Consider the following 8,551-nt stretch of genomic DNA (forward strand, 5'->3'; position numbering starts at 1 on the left):
CATGGAGTTATCTATTAATCATAGATAAGCTCATTTCACCATGTACACATTTCATGAATCCTCATTTGTACCTTTCCAAGTTTCAGTTTGTCATAACTATACTTTACTCGAATATTTTAGCATCACATTCAACAAAGTTGGTGTAGCTCGGTTGAAGAGTACCTTTGTCTAAACAAAGTGGCTCTCATACACGACGAGAGACATCACACTATCACTGATCGATTGTAATGCCCCTTACCTGTGTTCCACATCGAAACAGGGTACGAGGTATTACTAGCTCATAATATATATCATTAAACGAAACTGAAATAGAAATATGTCATCCAAATAGATAATGTATCATTATAACATATGTCTTGAACATTATTAGCCAACTTCAATGGCTTATACAAAATAATTTGGTTAAATAATGTAACCAATATTTTAAACCTAGACAATTATGACACGTAACAAAATAACGAAGCCTACTATACATGCCATAATTCAAAAGAAATGTTTAGTTTAAATACCCAAAAGTATTAATAGCGTGGTAGATCTTCAACGATCCTTAACTCCCGAGCAATGCCGGACGACACTATAAGACAAAAGAGAGAAAAGAAAGTAAGCTTATATAGCTTAGTAAGTAAGTATATAAATAATAATTAAAGAATCTAATATGTTTACACATTAACTCAAGTGTATCTACTTTTAATTCCAATATTTACTCCACTTTGATTGAGCTATCTCTCCTGCGTCATGTTCACTAAATAAATCATAACTCGAGTCACAAAACTCTAAATTCAAATTTGTAAAATTTTCCTGAAAATATACTCATATAACTTCTTACTAATTTTTTTCTAGAATTTTTGGTCAGCTAATTAGTACAGTTTATTAGTTAAAGTTTCCCCTGTTTTACAGCTCGACTGATCTGACCTCTGTTCACTACGAGTTGAATTTCTCCCAATACACAATTCAAATAGCCGTGAAACATGTTTCATTTAAACTTATACTCAGTAAGGAATCTATACATATCAACTATATTTCTTAATTATTTTTGTATAATTTTTAATGATTTATCAAAGTCAGAACAGGGGATCACATAGTCAATCTAAACAAGTCACACACAAATATAAATATCTCAAAATATAGAGTTCCTTTGCTTGCTCTGTTTCTTTTATATGAAAATAGACTCATTGGGCTTTAATTTAATATCTCATTCAGCATCTAATTAAATTTATACTATTTTTGGTGATTTTTAATAGTCACGTCACTGCTACTGTCCAAAACAGTATTATTGCAAATTCACTCTTTCACACTTTCTTTGTATTAACCTCACTTAGCATACATATCACAATTCATTTTCACCATATTTCATACATCACAAGTATAAGTCCATGATTACAATGCCACCGTAAAATTATCCCGTTGAACAATTCGGATCAATCCTCGATATTTGATGGTTTCAACACACTACCCCACTATCATATTTCATATAATTTGGCTCTCTTGTACACATGGTGAACACTTAGTACCACCCATGTGACCTAGCCAATTTATCTCGTAGCTCTCTTATCTACATGGTGTCCTTCACTTGGAATCACACATGCGACCTAGCTACGTTTATCTCTCCCGTAGCTCTCTTGTCTACATGGGATACATCCCGTATCACACATGTGACCTAGCTACTACATAGTATCTCGTAGCTTTCTTGTACACATGATGTGCACTCAGCACCATACATGTGACCTAGCTACGCTCCATCTATATTATTCAATCTTTTCGAATGTTCAACCGGGATTTCTCTCTCTATTACTTATTTCTATTCCTCTAATAGTCGATTTATGTTTCAAAATTAGCTAAAATACATATAATAGGCTGAAATATAAAAATGTAAATGAAGTTAATGTATTATTTACATACAAAGTTACCTTGGTGCAAAATATAGAAATTTTGCAATTTAGTCCAAAACCTTTTCCTTCCCCCGTTTGAGATCAATTCCACGCCTTTCTTGATCTATAACAACACATTTAGCTCATTTAACACTCATACTATTTATTTCAATCCAAAAATCACATTATGGAAAAATTACATTTTGCCCTCTAACTTTTACAAAATTATGATTTTTCCCCTAGGCTCGAGAATTTAATTTCAGCCCTTATTATTATGTTTTATGACATGCTGATCATTTTTCCCTTCTATGACAACATCAAATTCTCACTCTAACACATAGTTATGAACAACAGGTATTTTTACCGATTATGCTGTTTTGCTCGTTTTCGCTAAAAATCGCTTAGAAAAGATCGTTCTTCTAACTTCAAACATTCATATTCTACCATAAAACATCAAAATACATGCATATCATTCATGGGTAAAATCTTAAACATAAACCCTAGCTCGAAATAATGGTAGAAATAGGTAGACCGAGCTACGAGGATTTCAAAAATGTAAAGAACATTAAAAACGGGGCTTGAATGCACTTACTATTGAGCTTGAAAGCTTGGGAAAAACCCTAGCTATGGAAAACATGTAAGTTTCAGCCAAGCTTGAATGAAGATGAACACATTTTTGTGTTATACTTCCCATTTTATTTCATTTAATATACAAATGTCCAAAATGCCCTTACTACTAAACTTTCTTAAAATTCCATCCATGTCCTAATTTTTGTCCATATAAAGTATAATGGTCTAATTTCCATTTAAGGACCTCTACTTAAAACCCCCATTTCAATCAAGTACTTTATGAACTAGAACAGACATTTTTTTACCTATTTCAATTTAGTCCTAAATGTCAAATTAAACACCCAATCGATAAAATTTCGCAACGAAATTTTAACACAATTATGAAATCATAATATAAACATTAAAACTTAATCAAAATAATTTCTTTCAACCTCGGATTTGTGGTTTCAAAACCACTATTCCATTTTGGCCCTAAATCGGGCTGTTACAACTCTCCCCCCTTTAGGGATTTTCGTCTCTGAAAATCTTACTGATAAAGAGATTTGGGTACTGTTTTCTCATGGCTTCCTCCGGTTCCCACGTAGCTTCTTCTACTCCATGTCTTTGCCATAACACTTTCACTAAAGCTATACTTTTCTTTCTTAACTGTTTTACTTCTTGAGCCAAAATCTTAATCGGTTCCTCATCATAGGTCAAGTCCGATCGAATCTCAATTTCTGCTGGAGAAATCACATGTGAAGGATCAGAACGATAATGTCGCAACATTGATACATGAAACACGTTATGAATTCTTTCTAACTCTGCCGGTAAGGCCAACTGATATGTCACTGGTCCAATTCTCTCAGTAATTTCGTACGGCCCAATAAAACGTGGACTTAACTTGCCTTTTCGGCTAAATCTCAGAATCTTCTTCCATGGTGACACCTTCAAGAACACTTTATCACCTACCTGGAATTCAATCTCTTTTCTTTTTAAATCTGCATATGACTTTTGTCGATCTGAAGCAGATTTCAAGCAATCACGAATTACTTTTACTTTCTCTTCGGTTTCTTTAACTAGATCAACTCCGTGAATCTGTTTCTCACTAAGTTCGGTCCAATATAAAGGAGTTCGAAACTTGCGACCATAGAAGGCTTCGTACGGTGCCATCTGTATACTTGACTGAAAACTGTTATTGTAGGCAAATTCAACCAAAGGTAGATATTTCTCCCAACTGCCTTCAAATTCTAAAACACATCATCTAAGCATATCTTCGAGTAGTTGGATTACTTTTTTCGACTGACCATCTGTTTGTGGATGAAACGCGGTGCTAAAGTTCAATTTTGTACCCAAAGCTTCTTGTAGCTTTTTCCAAAATCTCGAGGTAAACCTCGGATCTCTATCTGATATTATAGACATAGGTACCCCATGCAACCTCACAATTTAAGCAATATATAATTCAGCTAATTTATCAAGTGAGTAATCGGTACACACCGGTATAAAGTGAGCCGACTTTGTTAACCTATCAACCACTACCCAGATATCATCCTTCTTTTTAGGAGTCAGAGGCAAACCGGTTACAAAATCCATGGTAATCCTATCCCATTTCCACTCAGGCACCATTACCGGTTGGAGTAATCCTGAAGGCAGTTGATGCTCAACTTTTACTTGTTGACAGATCAAACACTTGGTTACAAATTTAGAAATGTCCCTTTTCATGCTTGGCCACCAATATAACTTCTTTAAATCATTATACATTTTTGTGCTACCAGGGTGAACCGAAAAACAACCATTGTGGCCTCATGTAATATTTCCTGAATCAATTCATCATTTTTCGGCACGCATATCCTGTCTCGCAACATCAAATAGTCATCCGGTCCAACTCGAAAATCTGAGTCATAACCCAATTCGCACTGAGTTCTCTTGGTTCGCAACTCACTATCGTTCTTTTGAGCATCACAAATTAGCTGGAGAAATAACGGTTAGCCCTCGTCTCTGCTAAGATTGACCCATCATCAGACAATGCTAACCCCATATTCATGGCTCTCAAAGTAAAAAGAGATTTCCTACTCAAAGCGTCAGCAACTACATTCGCTTTTCCTGGATGATAATCAATCATTAACTCATAATCCTTCAATAATTCAAGCCATCTCCGCTGTCGTAGATTCAAATCCTTTTGATTCATCAAATACTTCAAACTTTTGTGATCAGTAAAAATTCGGCATTTTTCACCATACAAATAATGTCGCCAAATCTTCAAGGCAAAGACAATAGCGGCCAATTCCAAATCATGTGTAGGATAGTTCTTCTCATACGATTTTAACTGTCTCGAGGCATAAGCTACCACTTTACCCTCTTGCATTAGTACACATCCAAGGCCTGTCAATGATGCATCACTATAAATTACTAACTCCTTCCTTGGCTCGGGCTGTACTAAAATTGGTGCTTCAGTCAATCATGCTTTCAGCTTTTCAAAACTCTGCTGACATTTATCAGTCCATTCGAACTTAACATTCTTTTGTAGCAACTTAGTCATAGGAGAGGCAATCATCAAAAATCCCTTACAAAACGTCTATAATACTCGGCCAAGCCTAAAAAGCTTCTAACCTCGGATACATTCTTTAGCGGTTTCCAATCAACGATCGCGAAAATCTTGCTCGGATCCACCCAAATACCATCACCTGAGACTATATGTCCCAAAAATCCGACTTCATGAAGCCAAGACTCGCTTTTAATAAACTTAGCAAACAATTTCTTTTCTCTCAAGATTTACAATATGGTTCTCAAGTGTTCGGCGTGCTCAGACTCATCCCGAGAATAAATTAGAATGTCATCTATAAACACTACTACAAACTTATCTAAATATGGTCGAAATATTCGGTTCATCAAGTCCATAAATATAGCTGGAGCATTTGTTAGGCCGAAAGGCATCACAAGGAACTCATAATGTCCATACCTTGTCCTAAAGGCAGTTTTCGGCACATCTGACTCCTTAACTCTCAATTGGTAGTAACTGGACCTCAAATTGATCTTTGAAAACAATGTGGCCCCCTTTAACTGATCGAATAATTCATCAATCCTCGGCAACGGGTACTTGTTCTTTATAGTCACTTTGTTGAGCTGACGGTAATCAATGCAAAGCCTCATTGAGCCATCTTTCTTCTTTACGAACAATACGGGAGCACCCTAGGGAGAGAAACTCAGTCTCACAAATCCCTTGTCTGTTAGCTATTGCAACTGAGCCTTCAATTCTTTTAATTCAGTCAGATCCATTCTATATGGAGCAATCGAGATCGGTGCAGTACCCAGCAACAAATCAATGGAAAACTCTATCTCCCTATTCAGAGGCAATCCAGGCAATTCCTCTGGAAATACATCTGGAAATTCACAGACTATCGGTACTGATTAAAGCTTCAATTCAGACAGCTCAATATTCATTACATAGGCCAGATAAGCTTCACATCCTTTCCTCATGTATTTCTGTGCAGACATGTGCGAAATCGCCATAGGCAATTTATTTGATTCATTTGTTTCAACCCACAGAGTTTCACCATTTTCACATTTCAACTCTAGTGTTTTCTGTTTACAATCTACCTTGGCATTATACAATGGCAACCAGTCCATTCCCAAACTAACGTCAAACTCATCAAATGGTAACAACATCAGATTAGCCGGAAAACAGTGACCTTGAATTATTAATGGGAAATTCTTGCAAACCTTATCAACTAGCACATATTGGCCTAAGGGGTTCGACACATTAATCATAATTTCAGTAAACTCAACAGGCAACTTTTTATTTGATACTAAATTCATAAAAACATAGGAATGAGTAGACCAGGGATCAATCAATGCAATAACAATAGCATCATAGAGAGAAAATCTACCAGTAATCACATCGGGAGACGATGCATCCTCTCCGGCACGTATGGCATAAGCTCTAGTAGGTGCTCTAGCTTCTGATCTCGCCGCTGAATCTTTCATTACAGTTTTACTGCTAGCTCCACCTCCAGTATTTCTCGGTGGTCTACCTCTGCTAGCAGTAGTACTCTGTCTAGCCCTCTGAAATTTTTCTTCTTTAACTTTCTCCGGACAGTCTCTGATAAAATGCTCGCGAGAACCACACTTGAAACAAGCTTGAACGTTTCCCCAACACCCACCAAAATGTTGCCTGCCACATTGCTGACAATCGGGCTTTTTAGATCGCATATTACCCACACTTGCCACTGAAGTAGCTTGAGCTTTAGACCCCGAATATGCCCTACCACGATCTCTGTGTGAATCCCCAGCTGAAACTGTCATTCGAGGGTTTGTCTCTTTGGACCTCTTTGATTGAGATTGAAATGACTTGCTTATCGGCCTCTTTCTGACATCTCGAGCCTCAATAGCAGCTTTTCTTCTTTCTTTGTTCAATTCTTCGGCTTTAAGAGCTCGGTCAACCAATACTACAAATTCTTTCAGCTTCAAAATTCCCACAAGCACTTTAATGTCCTCATTTAGCCCATCCTCAAACCTTTTACACATAATGGCCTCGGTGGACACACATTCCTGGGCATACTTACTGAGCCTTACAAATTCGGGTTCATACTCTACCACAGACATCTTGCCCTGCTTCAATTCAAGGAACTCCTTCCGTTTTTGATCAATAAATCGCTGACTTGTGTATTTCTTTCTGAATTCTTCCTGGAAGAAATCCCAAGTAACCCTTTCTTTTGGAACCACTACTACCAAAGTCTTCCACCAGTGGTAGGCTGAATCTCTCAAAAGTGATACAACACACTTTAAGCACTCCTCGGGTGTACATGAGAGCTCATCAAATACACAGGTAGAATTTTCAAGTTAGAACTCCGCTTTCTCAGGATCATCATCGATCTTTGCTCTAAACTCTACGGCCCCTTGTTTTCGAATCTTGTCAACCGGAGGCTTGTTCATTCTTACCAAATCTATGCCTTGAGCAGCTACAGGAACCGTCTGAGGTATGGGAGGGGATGGAGGAGGTTGAGCATTTGGGTTTGCTCGAATAAACTCAGTATACCAATTGTTCATCATTTGTAGAAAGGCATCCCGAGCCTCATTTCCTTGTCTCAATGTCTCAGGTCTACTTTCTACAGGCGCGGTCCCTTGTACGGGAGCCGGCGCATTACTAGCAGCATCATCAGCCGCAGTTCCATCAGGATCCGTTACTATATTAAAACAAAACATAGTTTAGAATAATCAGGAGTCACCACACTATCACAGTATATTTATGGCATGTATAGCTAGACTTTTACACAAACTATATTAGTTCGAGAACTGACTAAACCATAGCTCTGATACCACTAAATGTAACGCCTCTTACCCGTGTTCCACATCGAAACAGGGTACGAGGTATTACCAGCTCATAATATATATCATTAAACGAAACTGAAATAGAAATATGTCATCCAAATAGATAATGTATCATTATAACATATGTCGTGAACAATATTAGCCAACTTCAACGGCTTATACAAAATAATTTGGTTAAATAATGTAACCAATATTTTAAACCTAGGCAATTATGACACATAACAAAATAGCGAAGCCTACTATACATGCCATAATTCAAAAGAAACGTTTAGTTCAAATACCCAAAAGTATTGATAGTGTGGCAGATCTTCAACGATCCTTAACTCCCGAGTAATGCCGGACGACACTATAAGACAAAAGAGAGAAAAGAAAGTAAGCTTATATAGCTTGGTAAGTAAGTATATAAATAATAATTAAAGAATCTAATATGTTTACACATTAACTCAAGTGTATCTACTTTTAATTCCAATATTTACTCCACTTTGATTGAGCTGTCTCTCCTGTGTCATGTTCACTAAATAAATCATAACTCAAGTTACAAAACTCTAAATTCAAATCCATAAACTTTTCCTGAAACTAGACTCATATAAATTCTTACTAATTTTTTTGTAGAATTTTTGGTCTAGCCAATTAGTACAGTTTATTAGTTAAATTTTCCCCTGTTATACAGCTCGACTGATCTGACCTCTGTTCACTACGAGTTGAATTTCTCCTAATACAAAATTCAAATAACCATGAAACATGTTTCATTTAAATATATACTCAATAAGGAATCTATACATATCAACTATATTTCTTAATTATTTTTG

This window comes from Gossypium hirsutum, chromosome A08 (assembly GCF_007990345.1).
Source record: "Gossypium hirsutum isolate 1008001.06 chromosome A08, Gossypium_hirsutum_v2.1, whole genome shotgun sequence".
Classification (NCBI taxonomy): Eukaryota; Viridiplantae; Streptophyta; class Magnoliopsida; order Malvales; family Malvaceae; genus Gossypium; species Gossypium hirsutum.